This window comes from Pecten maximus, chromosome 2 (assembly GCF_902652985.1).
Source record: "Pecten maximus chromosome 2, xPecMax1.1, whole genome shotgun sequence".
Classification (NCBI taxonomy): domain Eukaryota; kingdom Metazoa; phylum Mollusca; class Bivalvia; order Pectinida; family Pectinidae; genus Pecten; species Pecten maximus.
The window spans coordinates 43,385,985-43,402,667 of record NC_047016.1 but is presented as its reverse complement, the minus strand read 5'-3'; the positions used below and the strand labels follow the sequence as shown (position 1 = coordinate 43,402,667).

The following is a 16,683-nucleotide window of genomic DNA, read 5'->3' as shown; positions in this document are numbered from 1 at the left end:
TCATTATCCTGAGCCTTTTGGTTCATGAGAAGAAGTTGTTAAATATTTTAACAGCCTTTATCAAAACATGTAACCAGTCAAATATTACTGCAATGGCAGCTTATTGTGACCTTCAAGATAGGTCAAGGTCAGAGCTCATTTGCAAAAAAAAAAATCATAACCCTTAATGTAACAGGAAGGAGTAATGAAAAATACCCTGCCCATGCCGGGCTTCGAACTAGCGACCTTTCCCTCTCAAGGCAAATATCCTAACACTTGAGGCTAAAAGGAAATTCCTGCTAGTCTAAGTTATTAAGGTGACTTTAAACTTTCTACTTTTACACTACTCCCTGGATCCTGCACAAAGTCTTCGCCCCCAAAGATAACCACAACCTAGGTTGTTTATCTCCAAGGAAGCCTCTCAATCTCCTATAGTTTTTTCTTGGAGTAGTCACTGGCACCAAATTTGTAATAGGAATGAGAAATGAAAAATACCCTGCCCACGCCGGGTGATCTTTTCGCTCTCGAGGCAAACATTCTACTACTAGCTAAAGGCTAAAAGGAAATTCCCGCTAGTCTGAGCTACATATTTGAACTACATGTAGTACGTATTTGGTGACTGTTAGCCCGAGATTCCTCTGGCCCTGACACCATATCTGGTGTACAGTACTACCAAACATGATATCAGGGCCAGAGGAAACTCGGGCTAGGTGATCATATACTCTCTACCTTTACAATATACTGTGCAGCCTACTACTGGCCAAATATTATTTTATTATCAGTGATCAGGTATAGTAGCTCAATTGGTAGAGCATCCGGCTAGTGTTTGGAGGTCCGGGTTTGAACCCCAGTCTGGCCACTACATTTTCTCCTCTCCTATTACAGAATTGGTGCCGTGAGCAACTTTTTAGTCATTGATGCTTTGAATTGGTTGTAGGGAAAATCAAACTGTTACATATATATGATCCTTGGCCTATAATTGATAACTGAAGAACTTATGTTTTATCATTTTGGACACTATCAAGCAGTAAGCTATGTTAATTGATTTGACAATCATCACAAATATGATTAAAGCTCCAATGAACTACATATGTACAGTTAAATTCCCTAGTTTTGGGGTATTTGCAGTGGTGGAGTGGACAAATTAAAAGTATGAAAAGGGTTTGTTATACTTGCACCTGATCATTGGCATGAGGAATTAACACTTGATTTCTGAAAATTAGTCTAATAATAAAAGCCCCCAAGAAGTTATTGCTGATTGACAAACAATGTGAATACCTTATAGTATTAAAACATGTTTTTTATTTGACCACAACTTAGCACAAGTACATATTGCCATGTTAAACAATTAAATATATTCAATATATACAAATTATCATTTTATTACTCACACACGCCTGCTACATGTAGGTAAGCTAATGCGTTATCGTGTTGTTGATGTTACAGTAGTGTACGCCGATCGTGGTAGATTTGGGCAGTTCAGTTCATTACCTGTAAAAAATCAAGTTTTAATAATACGAACTTACCTCAATATCGGTTATCTTACTTCCTTGACAGCTCGTTTATGTTACATCTCCAATGTAAGTAATGCCAGCTGGTGAAACTGTCAGTCACGATGTATCCAACAACTTCATACAGGGATAAAAGCATGAAAACAGTTCGTTTCATATATTTTCATCGTTGATGTTATTCATCCGCGCCAAACGATAATTAGCATGGCCCTATACCAAGCCGAACTCGGAAGATCCTATCCTACACCGAACGGAACTTCTTCCCTAAGAATGCATGATTTCCGTGACTTAGCGAAGTAAGGAAGCAAAAATCGATGAGACGTTGAAAATTTAATGCAGACGATGTGAAGTAAACATCGCTATCCACCCCATTATAGGCTTTTCTTGTTTTTCACGTTTAGAGACTTATAATAAAGGGAGACTACTCTATAGTATAGCGAAGTTATGAGGGACCTATAATGATTTTATTTTACTATTTTACAAGCCTCGACAAAGACTTCCAAAGTCGGTTTTCTTATCTGCGGGCCTGTCAAAGTTTATGCCCTAAATGTTAAATTAATAATTGACGCCGATTTATCAGCATAAAATAACAACGATTGTGTAGGAGGATGGCCATAAATGAGTTCGCAAAATTTAATTATACTAGGCTACATGTACTGTAGATGATTAAATATAATCTTACGGTAGGCCAGAGACTTATATACTAAATTAATATAGGTCTCTGGGTAGGCCTATAAACTTTTTTCAATAAATCTCAGATGTTCATTTTAATGATATTTTCATTAATTTCTGTTGCCATTAACTAGATAAACCAAACATATTCAGGCGCGTAGCCAGACCTAAATGAAAGTGGAAGCCCGGTCGGACAAAAGGTCCGACGGAAGGACCTAGGACTTCCTACAGAATGCCCCCTGTTAAGGGTGAGGGGGTTACGGGGGTATCCCCCTGGCATTATTTGGTATTTCTAGATAGACAGAGGTGATTAGCATGTTTTACGAGATACATACATGTATTAGCACAAAACATATACCATGAAAGTCATGACTTATAATCTGTAATACATTGTCAATTATGCAATGATGTTGATTGAAAATATATTTCGTGTACACATTCAGGTGATTAATCATACAAATGTCATATACATATATATGGAAACTAAGATGTGTGTTTTAATAGACGATGGATTAATACCTTTTATAAATTATTAACAAACATGGTCACCACTGTATCTACATCTACATAATTGCAACACACATGCAACATGCTATGTCAGAGAGGCATCCATTCTCCGTCCATGGTTGATCTCAGGTACGAGGGCTGATTGACATGTTGTGAACCTCATATTGCATTATTTTCAACAAAATTCCCTTCAATATCTATACACGTTTGCCGGTGGTGTTTAAGGGCCTCAATGCCACTTTTATAGAACTCCTTTTCTTGGCTGTTCAGAAAGAACCATCTACTGCATGCATGACGTCATCATCGGACTAAAGTGGGTCCCTGAAATAGCTGTTTTCAGTTTTTGAAATAGATGAACGTCTGATGGAGCGAGATCATGTGAATACGACGGATGATCAATCAATTTAAAGCCACAATCGTCAATGGCAGCCATAGCAATGAAAGACTTGTGAACAGGAACATTGTCCTGATGGAATAACACACCTTTATGAGCTTTCCGCGCCGCTTAAGTTTAATATTTTTCCATAACTGCTTCAGAAGTGAAGCGTAGTATGTGCCATTGATTGTTTGTCCTATTTGGAGATACATCCCAGAAAACCAAGGCCATAACCTTCCCAGCTGATGGAACAGTCTTTGCCTTCTTTTGCAGGGGAGAGCCAGGGTGCTGCCATTATTTCGATTGTTGTTTGGCCTCTGGGGTAAAATGATGGACCCATTTGTCATCCATAGTGACAGATCTCTAAAAAAAAAGTTGGCAGGATCTTCCTCAAAAAGGTTAATAGCATGCGATGATATGCGCCTGGTGTGCTTTTAATCAACTGTCAGAAGTCTTGGTATCCTTCGGGCCGAAAGCTTTCTTATTGCAAGACCCTCGGTCAGAATGGAATGTACTCCTCTCTGTGAAATACCAATTATACTAGCTTTATATCTTTATTTGACTCGTCTGTCAATCATAACAATATCATGAACATTATTGATAATTTCTGGGGTTGCAAATTGACAGGCCATCCAGGACGGGGTCATCCTCATGGCTCTGTCGGCCGCGCTTCAATTGCGACACCCACCTTTTCACTGTAGCATATGAAGGGGCATCTTTCCCTAGTGTTGCAGGCATACTAATATGGATATCCTTAGTTGTTAAACCATTTTATGCAAATATAGAATTACTGCTCTTTCACCAATTTGTGCATTTTGCAAAAGCCGCTTGTCTTGTTTACTTTTGAGTGCTACCTCGTCGATATAAACTATAACCAAATGAAACCAGTCATTGAGTACACGGCCCTATAGTCGGAGAATAGTTGGACTTAAAAAGAACATCCTTGAGTGCCTCCTTCAATATGAGGCTCACAACATATCAATCAGTCCCCGTATGTCTTTGGCCGACGCTGAAGACATAACGGTCATATACGTGTAGAATCTCTAGACACCTGGAGACGTTCGGATACAGTGTCAAACAATCTAGATACCGGTGACTAGGCCTACATTAATTGCAGGTTGATGTAGGGTTTGATGGGAAACCATCTACAGGACTTTTAACATTTTCATATCATATCATTAAAACAATATTTGTTTGAAAATTATCTAATGAAAAAAAAAAGTTATCTTGAGAAAATGATGTGGAAGCCTGGCTACGCGCCTGATATTTACATCATTAATTTCACTCCACGACTAATCGACTATAAGTCATGGAGTGAAATTAATGTTGTAAAAATGAACTAATAATTTATCACAATATAACTTAAACATATTTACATATCTAATTACTAAAAATATGATGGGTCTGGCGACATATCATCTTTACAATTTAGACTACTGTACACCATTCGAAACACTTTTCATCCTAGTATCTCTAGGAATGTCGTAATCAGTGGCGGATTCAGAGGGGGGAGGGGGGGGGGGGGGGGGGGGGGGGGGCTAGAGGCATATATGCACCGATATTTTATATTCATCGGGAACAGACCAATGATCTCCAACTAAGTCCTCTACATGTATAAAACTTAAATTTATCATATACACCGAGATGATTTATTATTGGTTAAAAATCTTGCATAACCAAAAGAATATACTGGCTAAAGTAAGTCTATAAATATAACGAGTTACACGCAAGCGGAAACTTTTCGTACCATAAACTGGGCTAAACACGTGAAGAACATATTATGTGCTCATGTTTTTGGTTATGTTTGGCTGCAAGGAGTTGAAGATATTGATGTATTTTTATCATTATTCCAATCAAGGGTACGAGACATATTTATAGAGACATATTTATATATACTCGCCACGAGCCAGATGTTATATACTTTTCTTAATTGAATTTGGTTACAAGAGATGTCTTGATATTGTAAATATAAAAAAAAAAAAAAAAAAAAGCAATTTACAAGGTTTCGGGTATCTTCTCATAGATTGAATACAGAAGCGGGAAGATGGCATCGCCCAATTCCAACACCTCCGGAAATGCGTTATTGTAATTTTTGTATTCAAATTGAAAACGAATATCATTTTCTTATGGAATGTCCCTTATACACAGAAATTAGGTCTTTTTTTGTATAGGAAATAGATGTTATGTCATCAGAGAACTGAACCAGCATTCCAAACGTGGTCATGTATATTTACAAAACAAATGAATTAAGACATTAAATACTGTTTATCTAAGGGACATATGAAATTACGTGTACTGGTTTATTATCATTCGCTTACTATATGGTAATACTGTTTTTCATGCTTTAATTTTCTGTCGTGAATACTGTGACGAAATGTTTCATTTATCATTGTATCAATTGTTGTTGGCTGAAATCGTATGCAAGTAGAATTATATCTATAACTGTTCCTACTGAATATAATCCTAGTATGTATTGATTTTTGTTAGCCTATCAATAACAAAGGATTCATTGGCAGCAGGTCATATGATAGTACTTTTTGTGGCCAGCTGGGATGAAGAACCCAGTCTATCTCCGAGGCTGAAGTTATCTCTTATCAAATTAATTGATAACAGCTTGGTATTCAATTATTTTGCGACAGTTCTGTTTGTAGAATTTAAGTAATATTTTTATTGTACCCGCATATACAATATTGTCTAATAATTGGGCTACTAGCTGTAATTATTGTTCTGCCCCTCATCTCTTGTGCGTTAAGAATAAAACTGGGTAGACAGAAAATGGTTACCATCAATGTTTATTTCAAACATCAACCGTAACACCGTAAGAACTACAATGATACAAGCATAAACAGTTCTTACAAATATAGTACATAATAAAGTGATAACCCTACTTGTACATTAATATCATATAAAACTGTTCTATGAACCTACAATTAGATACATTGATTACTGTATCATTTTTGTAGCATATCATCTTATTCCAACTTGCTCTTTATAATGATGTACATAATGTAATACATTATGTTATTTAGTATCTAATTTACAAAAAACCTAGTGTGTAATATGTAACTAATCAACATGGACTATTGTTGTCGGTATAAGTTCATACATCAAGATCATCATGAAAATATCGACATACAATTATTAGAATTATTTTAAAATGTAAAAGGTCTCTGCATCTTTCTTTCCTTAACCGAATTATTGGTCGATACAGTTAATACTGCCTAAATAAATGAAATACTGTCGAATAAACTGACAATAACACTAAACTGTAGTTACTTAAGTATACAGACATACTTCAATGAAATTCATGAACAGCATATTAGCATATGCATTTAAACAGAATTTACTGTATAAACTTACGCTGTAGGGACACCCAGCTGGGCATTCATGCTCTCACGACACACGCAACATAAGACTGGATATATTATATTCTCAACGAGATTCACTGCAAGAACACAAAACTTACTATCAGTTACGTACAGAACGATAAAACCATATTCTCTATAACCTGACAGTGCTAGATGTGTACCATACAGAACGATGGAACCATATTCTGCACGAAATAATACTGGATTTATACCATACAAATCACATTGTTGCTATATATTGTACCGGTTGTCTGACACAGATGTAAATATGAATTATTATGATTTCAATCACGAAAAACTTATGAACAACATTTCACAATAAAAATGACTAACTAGCACGTAAAATAATATTTATGGTATTCTGATGACACGATTGACGTTAATCAATGTAATTTTATAAACACACCTCATGAACAATATTGACTTGGCGAGAGCTTGGTAATAATTAACATGAAAGTATAACTCGTCAATCATAGGACATTGAACTTATCCGATTATCTGACACTTTCTAAACAAACAAACTTCATTTATCAACTTTTTTCATCTAAATCTCGTATATACAATATCCACGATATATAGGATTATCTTTCAAATACAATGATAATTATAAATGTGTTGTATTTAACACCAGAAACTTACAAAAGACGTAAAATTCGTGTCGTCTGCTAAAGAACACAACGCTGTGAAAAATTCTACACAAAAAGTGGTGACGTCACCAAAGTCACCAAAGGGAGGTAATGACTTTAGCGCCGACCAGTGATTCAAGGATGCGCACCACTAAGATTCAATATAATAATCAGAACGCCGTTCTGGCACACTCCCCGTCTGATATTATAGATATCATCTAATATAACCATACAAACATTTTTACATTATAATCAATAAGTTTATAAACTGTATACACTTAAATTAAGACACAGTTCGACTAATAACGCACTTAGTTACTGTTCTCAACAAGAATGACCATTTCGGTGATAGGTCTCACGAACACAGTTGATTTTCCGTTCCTCACAACACGCACTTCAGCCTTTCTAACTTTCCCATCGCATTCGCTGGGTATAGCATTTTGTACCAAACCGAGAGACCACTCATTGCGCGGTAGTCCTTTGTCCTTTAGAAGAATGACGTCTCCGACACGAACGCTGGGACGGGCGTTTGTCCATTTCCTTCTTTGTTGTAACGATTCGAGATAACCGTCATGCCACTTTTTCCAGAACACGTCCGATAGCAGTTGTACCCTTCTCCGATGAGACTTGTAGAAATCTTTCTCACAAACGGAAACAGAGGATATTTGATCACTTTGGCCTACTTTCTGATTTAGTAGGACTGCCGGACTCAGAATTTCTGGCGATTCTGGACCGGTAGATATCGGTCCGACCGGTATAGAATTTACAATTGCACACACCTCGGCCATGAAGGTAACTAGCACTTCGTGTGTGAGACACTTAGATGCGGCACCTAACAACATTGACTAGCAACTTCACATGTTGTTTACAACTACAGTTAGTATTCTATAGATCAAATTTGAAATTGTGTTTTTAAATGAACATTATTATTTGTTTATTAAAATCCAGAATAGAATTGCTGTGTATGCCCATATTTGGCGACTTTTTCACCATGCTCCACCTACTTCTGTTTTCAGTCCAATGTGGCTGACTTCAAAACATTTGCTTCAAACCACTGACTTAGCGATATATCAACACAGAAGTCCATATTTTTACTCAAACTAATGAACTTTATTCAGAAAATCATTTTGTACATGCATGTGCTTATAAAATTTGTATCCATATGACAAGCCGTTTTAACATTTAATCCCATTTCCTGTTAGGTAAAATTTACTTCAAATTTATTTCACTTAAATGAAATACTTTTTACCTTAAGGTTAAAAGACTTTCTTTAATTTGCATTATGTTTTATTTCACTTAAGTGAAAATGAATTTCACTTAAGTGAAATAAATTTTATTCATCTTAAGGGAAAATCTTTGTTCGTTGTTTGTAGAAACAGCTGTCTGGTATGCCCCAGAACTTGCAGAGTCTACCCGAGGGTTTTCAATATGTCTCCTTTTGATTGCTGTGTGGTTTCGCACGGCTTGACGTGTTGGTCTCATGTTGATAGATGTATGGGAGTACTTTGATTAGCATTCTGCGACGAAATACAAATTGCTGATGCAGGTGCTTAAGTTCTATTGACTTTCACTTCACTTCTGATGAATCTTTTTCAAAAGATATTGTCCAAGATTTGTATAACTTTTTTGTTTTTCCTAATGTCTGTTTTTTCCTAATCTAATATGGCGTCGCTTTTCAAGAAGGTGTAAGCTATGGGGTACCTGGAGGCTGGAGGCACTCAGGTGACTGTTACGGCACATCGGCCTCCTGTTAAAACATGGTGTAGCACATGGTTTACCGTACACAGACCTAAAATCTTTAAACAATTTTTCTTGATAACCAAAAGGCCCAGATACCCAATATTAGGTCTGTAGCATGCTGGGATAAAGGGCTACCAAGTTTGTTCAAATGAATAACCTTGATTTTCGTTCAAGGTCACAGGAGCCAAATATGCTAAAATATATCGAAACTCGGGTGACCGTTAAGGCACGTGGGCCTCTTGTTAAAACATGGTGTAGCACATGGTTTACCTTACACAGTAAGGAGAAATATGATAGCAATATTGCACCTTGCTTACAATGTCATGTTAGAGACATGTTGTTTAAATCTCGTCACTAATGTGTTTTGCAACCTATTCATGTCAAAGAAGTGGCTATATAATGTCTTTTTATATTGAACTCAATGCTGGATTGGAATGGAAGTTTGAACATGTTTTTCAATCTTATACCATGAAGATTTGCAATGTTTGGTGTCGTTCCCTTGTACATCTAAATTTCCTAGCATAGCTTGCATTCTGCTTTTTATTTATCAGAATGTAACTTGAAATGGTCCTAAACTGCCCTGGAGCATATATTTCTGACCAAAAGACTGAAGGGATGTATGTACATGTAATATTCAGCATATATTGGATGTACCAAATATTCGAATGCTAATTCACTAGTTGAATATTCTGGATATTGGTATTCATTTGGGAAGATTAAAACATTCATTTTAGGTCTAGAATAAACTGTCCAAAGGTCAAGGTAAAGGGGTCAAAGGAGAAGTTAAAATTTTGACGAAGATTTTGTCATGGCATGATGGTGCAAATATGTTTATAATTAAACAAGGAATCAACTAACTATAAGTAAAGATCAGGCATAAGTTTAGTTGGTCGGCACTTGGCAAGCCAAATTCTTAAAGGGATATCAAGATAAAAACGTTATTTTCATTGAATGTACGTGTTTTGTACCTTTCCCGTTATGTTTCTGTGCTATCCCAATATTCACAGTCGATCCCTACAGTACGCGTCAGGTGGTATGGTCCCCAATCACCGCCACAGTGGCGAGGTCTAATCCCTTCCACTCACTCAGTCGGTTGCATGTCGGTTGAAACACCGGCTGACACCGGCTCAAAACCCGAGTGTTCACCTGTTTACTGACACCGCGCGACACGGTGTGGAAGAGTGTTGGGGATTAGTGGAACAAAGGTCCTGATTCATGATCGACAGGTACACTGCCTGATACCGTGATGTGTTTGTTGGAACATACCTTGTCGTACAGTACAGGTACTCTGTAGCTGGACTCACATTTTGTACTTACAGTATCCAGAAACGTGATATATCTGATATACACGTCTCTGCAGTATCCCAGCCCGGTGTTGAGAAAACGAAGATATTTTTTTATGTAATGAAATCACGATCTATACTAGCGATACTACAGATGTATTGTTTTGTAAATGTACGGTACATATACACTCCAAATTATGTACGTTTTTAGTTTTTAATTCCTAGCTAGATGAGTACCACAAATGTTTACCGGGAAATCGAGAAAACAAAACTTAACGATATTTTGCCGCCTTGGTGTTTGTGTTATTTATAGCAATATTGTGATTGGCGCGCGAGCGAGTAAATATCGCTCGGCTTTCGATTGACTTTGAAGTAAGTCTTGAATGATTAATATAATAATAACTTAACTAAAACAAAAAAAGCATCTGACACTTCTGTCTGTTTATGTCCCCATTGAACGCTATACACCTGGCCTATCGTTACACTACCATCACAGTATGTCCAGATTGACCACTCGATTTATGTTGAAATTGCCTTTGTCCAGTTGTCATAGCGCTCATGTTGAATTTGCCTTTGTCCAGTTGGCATTCATCAGCCCATAACTTCCAAATGAAATCAGTACAATGCTTATATTTACATTTGACAACGATTTTTAAAGACTTATAATATGTCCAGGAATTTTGCTTCTACAATGAATGAACAAATTATTATCGTCAAAGACGGAACAGCCTTTTCAACAGCCATCTTTCGTTATCGCCGATGTTACAATTATGACGTCACTATAATAATGACGTCATAATCAAGATTTGGAAGTTATGGACTTGTGACCTTCAAGTGAGCTTGGTTAAGCTATATAGTGGGGCTGCAGTGTAAATGTTAATATATAGTAGTGACAGTAGCGAAGTACTGGTACAGATTGTGTAAATATTACCGAGTTTGTAATGGCCTACTATCCAGCAATCAAGCAGAATACGAGCAGCGTCCGTATTACTGCAGTCATTTCTAGGTTGTCTGACCCATTTGGTCATTGTTCTCTTTGTTGCGGCGTTGTAGTTTGTTGTGCGCATGTGTTATATTATGTATGACACAAAAATTTACATATCCAGACTGTTGATCAACAAATAGTGATTACCTTTCTATAATAAATATCCTAATTGATGTTTTTATGTACAGATATCATCAAATTCAAATTATATTTGCATAAATGGTGTCTCTGACCCCTGAGGGGCCAAAGGGGCGGGGGCCCAATAGGGGAAATAGAGGTAATGCCTTAAAATCGCTACAGGTCATAAAGTTATGAATGGATTTGATCCCAATTTGATCATAAACATCCTTGGGGAAAGGGGAACGGATTTTGCATAAATGGTGACTCTGACCCCCAAGGGGCCAAATGGGCGGGGCCCAATAGGGGAAATAGAGGTAATTCCTTTCAATTCTCTATTAGTCATAAAGTTATGAATTGATTTGAACCCAATTTAGTAAGGAACATCCTTGGGGGAAAGGGAACAGATATTGCATAAATGGTGACTCTGACCCCTGAGGGGCCAATGGGGCGGGACCCAATAAGGGAAATAGAGGTAATGCCTTTAAATCGCTACTAGTCATAAAGTTATGAATGGATTTGATCCCAATTCGGTCAGAAACATCCTTGGTGGAAGGGGAACAGATTTTGCATAAATGGTGACTCTGACCCCTGTGTGGCCAAAGGGGCGGGCCCAATAGGGGAAAAAGAGGTAATTCCTTTCAATTCGCTACTAGTCATACAGTTATGAATTGATTTGAACCCAATTTAGTCAGAAACATCCTTGGGGAAGGGGAACAGATTTTGCATAAATGGTGACTCTGACCCCTGAGGGGCCAAAGGGGTGGGGCCCAATAGGGGAAATAGAGGTAAAGCCTTAAAATCGCTACTAGTCTTACGTTATTAATGGATTTGAACCCAATTTAGTTGGAAACAGCCTTGGGGAAGGGGAACAGATTTTGCATAAATGGTGACTCTGACCCCCAAGGGACCAAAGGAGTGGGGCCCAATAGGGGAAATTATGAAAGTTATGAATGGATTCGAACCCAATTTGGTCAGAAACATCCTTGGGGAAAGTGAAACAGATTTTGTATTTAATGATGACTTTGGCCAAATTTATGGGGCCCCATAGGGGAAATAAAGGTAATTCCTTTAAATCGCTACTAGTCATAGAGTTATGAATGCATGTTGTAAACTTAGAGAGTCTGGACTTCGTTATTTCTTTAAAGCAGTTGGGATCCCCATCCTTTAAGCATATAAAGCATTGTTTGAGGTTGACAAATAAAACGAATTGAACATGAACACTATTTTGACATTTGGTCAAATCCAACCAGGTGAGCGATACAGGCCCCATGGGCCTCTTGTTATAGTGCATGACAGTGCAACAATCGTAATCACAGGGTATGACGGTATAACATTCGTTATTATTATACCTTTCCTTATTTTACACTATATAAAAGGTAGACAATAGAAATGCTATTTGAACCCACATCCTCCAAAAATGTTATTAACCAGGTTAATAGTCAAAAGTGCTATTTACCCGGAATGAGCGCATTCATATTTTTGCGGGTTTTTTTTTTTTTTTTTTTGCTTCGTTCATTCTGATTGGACAATGCATACGCGTATTCGTCACCAAGACGAAGCAGACAGTAATCGTTTAAGGCAATGATACAGGAACATTTCGGAAAATGAAAATAATGAAAAAGTGTTATTTCCCTCACACACATACAATAACTGTGTATTATAGAGTATGACAATGTAACAGTCTTTATCACACCTTTGCCTCTGATATGATACATTTTGACAATGTGATACTAGTGCTGACCGCGTTGTCATAACATTGCCCGTTTTTACACCAACCGGGTTGATATCACGTCATCCGGGTTCTTCACCTCGAACTATTACCAAGTTACTTCACAGCGGTGTTGACCCAACTCAAATAGTGCAACTCGCAGGCCATACGAATGTGAAGTCAATTAACCATTATCCCAGTGTTTCGCTCCAGCAACAGAAGCAAATGTCTGATATATTATCTAGCAACAGTGAGTCGGTACCACCCCAAGCTGAAGTGGATGAAAACTATGACCCTGAAGACCAAGATCTTATTCTGGCTTCACAGGAGATTGAAGATGCTTTACAAATGATTACAGCTCATGAGACAGCAAACACTAACAATGTTTTGGTTCCCATTACCGAAGCTGTTTCAAATGTAAACCAAAATTCTATGCAACAAACTATTTCTGGACAAAATGGTTACAGCCTCGGTTCTACAGCCGTCTCGATTCTAGCAGGAACCAACATTTCATGGCAAATAACTTTCTTCTTTTTTTTTCAACAAAACTCAAGAGAGAAAGTTCATGTGATAGATTCAGATAGTGACTGATTCTTATGTATTTTAAGACAGACTATATTCTTATTCTTATATTGACACAGGACTCGTCCCCTAGCAACACTTTTGTAAAATTGTTTATTTATTTTTGCGCCCATGACCATTGTTTTACTTTTACTAAAGTTGTTGAATTGTTAGTAAAAACCTGGCTAGTAAAAAGACAAGATATGAATGTTTTGAATGTTGAATGTCGTATGTCGAATGTTGAGCTAACTGTACACAGCCTTATATATAGTGTCTGGATAAGGAAGAGTATTTGGCAAAAAAAGTTCCAAAACTGAATTACTAACTGTGACTGGGGTCCTTCTTGGTCCACTGATTTTAGTTTGCGCCAGTAATAGCGTGGTTGGGTCACACTGATTTTAGTTAGCGCCAGTAATAGCGTGGTTGGGTCACACTGATTTTAGTTAGCGCCAGTAATAGCGTGGTTGGGTCACACTGATTTTAGTTAGCGCCAGTAATAGCGTGGTTGGGTCACACTGATTTTAGTTAGCGCCAGTAATAGCGTGGTTGGGTCACACTGATTTTAGTTAGCGCCAGTAATAGCGTGGTTGGGTCACACTGATTTTAGTTAGCGCCAGTAATAGCGTGGTTGGGTCACACTGATTTTGGTTAGCGCCAGTAATAGCGTAGTTGGGTCACACTGATTTTAGTTAGCGCCAGTAATAGCGTGGTTGGGTCACACTGATTTTAGTTAGCGCCAGTAATAGCGTGGTTGGGTCACACTGATTTTAGTTAGCGCCAGTAATAGCGTGGTTAGGTCACACTGATTTTAGTTTGCGCCAGTAATAGCGTGGTTGGGTCACACTGATTTTAGTTAGCGCCAGTAATAGCGTGGTTGGGTCACACTGATATTTCAGAAGGATTACACTGGATTTCTAATCTTTACCGGGATAGGATCAACTATTGCTTCATAATCCAATCCGTATATAATTCCGGGCACATAAACCCGAGAATCTGTTAAGTCTACATGTATTACGACTGGTGAACATACATATGTATACATGTATGGCATATTTTCAGACGTTTTGGGTGGGTGCAATTTTTTTTTACTGAATTTTAATCTAACCCTCAAAACATTTGAACATGTGCTATATATACACACCAGGGAAGGTCCAAATAAACGTAGACTAACAAATTCTCAGGTCCCTGTGATTCAGGGTTAGCATGGTGAATATCTGTTTAGGTTCTCGTTTGAAATTCAATGTTTATGTTTTCTTGTTTAAGCTCTTTAACAAGCCAGATTGTTTTCATTGTAGTGATCTCAAAAGTATATGTACCCGACTGTATATGATAGTATCCTGTTTGGCATTACCAGCATAATTCAAGGATAACACCTGATCATATTTGGAAGGAGTAAATCTGTTCCTTGGAGGGTTATTTGAACTTTAAAAACATACAAGAGAACCAATACTCCACGTTCCAAACAGTATCCTCAAAATATCTATACATTTTGATAAATGGCGGTAAAATCAAATACACTGCTGGACTCCGCGTTCTTAATTTGGTGTGATATTCTATACTTCATTATCCGATTGACAAAATATGTTGTGTCCTTAACGGTTTTAGGTCATCTGGCCCGAAGGGCCGGTGATCATGAGCTAATGCCATGACGCAGCGTTCGTCGTCCGTTCGTCGTCCGTCCGTCGTCCGTCAACAATTCCTTTAAGTCCCTAATAGTCCTGGCCGCCTGAATGGATTTTGCTGAAATTGAGTATGGAGCATTAAACCAACCATTGTTGGTAGATACAGTTCAAAAGCAAGAAAATATTTGAAATATCACTTAACTAAGAGTATCTTGCCATAATTACTGAAGTATCCAGGTGAGTGATGCAGACCCACTGGGCCTCTTGTTTGCTATTACATTTCTCTCCACAGATTGAGTACATGAACACGCGTATATCTTCTTACAATTTCTATGTACTGAAATCGTAACTTTGCAGGTGGTCAACTATATACATGTCAATTTTGTGTCCGTTTTCAAATTCGCTAGTTAACTAAATTGTCCCTTTAAAGTGTAGGCCAATCTAACAATAACGTTGGATTCTCGATGAGGCGCCATCTTGAAGGATCTTGATGATAAACCACAAAAATCCTGAATTACAACTATTATACATTGCGTAGCAACTTCTCCGACAGTTTAAGTTCAAACATGTCCTATCTCCTCGTTTTACGCCATATGAGACTGTTTAATGATGACTCGTAGCATGCTTAAGATATCACGGTTAATATATTCACTGTCAACAGTTATCATTCCTGTCAAAGAAAAGTCTGACTCATCGATACAAAAATAACATTTATTGGAAAATGCATTGAAATTAGAATGTCCGATGTTCTTGTTGAACAAGAATAATCAGTGCTCTGTATATAGCATTACTGACTAGGTATGTCACACACACACAGGGGAGACTTAAGCATCCGATACACAATGAAATAAACAGCTAGGAAAACCTATATGCGGGGTCTGCATTCACATAAATCACGGGGTCAATAAATTCTTTACACAAACACTGTAACGTTAGATCAATATATTAACGAAAACACTAGTTGGTTATTTTTACGAGATCAACTGTAAATGTATGCAGACATCTTGGAAATGCACAAAGAAAAATAATAAGTGATATATCTGTTGGAAGTGAGATATCTTTTAAGGATGAGATAAGTATAAGGAGTGAGATATCTGTAAGGAGTGATATATCTGTAAGGAGTGAGATATCTGTAAGGAGTGAGTAACTATAAGGAGTGAGATATCTGTAAGGAGTGAGATATCTATAAGGAGTGAGTTATCTTTTAAGGGTGAGATATCTGTAAGAAGTGAGATATCTGTAAGGAGTGAGATATCTGTAAGGAGTGATATATCTATTAAGGGTGAGATAGCTATAAGGAGTGAGATATCTTTTAAGGGTGAAATATCTATAAGGAGTGACATATCTGTAAGGAGTGAGATATCTATAAGGAGTGACATATCTGTAAGGAGTGAGATAACTATAAGAAGTGACATATCTTTTAAGGGTGAGATAGCTATAAGGAGTGATATATATATTAAGGGTGAGATAGCTATAAGGAGTGAGATATCTGTATGAAGTGAGATATCTATAAGGAGTGACATATCTGTAAGGAGTGAGATATCTATAAGGAGTGACATATCTGTAATGAGTGAGTTACATGTATATGTAAGGAGTGAGATTTCTGTAAGGAGTGAGATATCTAT

The 16,683-nt window shown here is 37.4% G+C and overlaps 1 protein-coding gene across 1 annotated transcript in view; it reads right to left on the bottom strand.

Annotated features, from left to right (window-relative positions):
* Nucleotides 1–1,854, bottom strand: part of LOC117322174 (hemicentin-1-like) — a 46,527-nt gene extending 44,673 nt beyond the window's left edge. Inside the window, 1 exon segment of the mRNA XM_033876949.1 lies at nucleotides 1,506–1,854. The gene's annotated coding sequence lies outside the window, so the exon portion shown is untranslated.
* Between the last annotated feature and the right edge of the window lie 14,829 nt (nucleotides 1,855–16,683).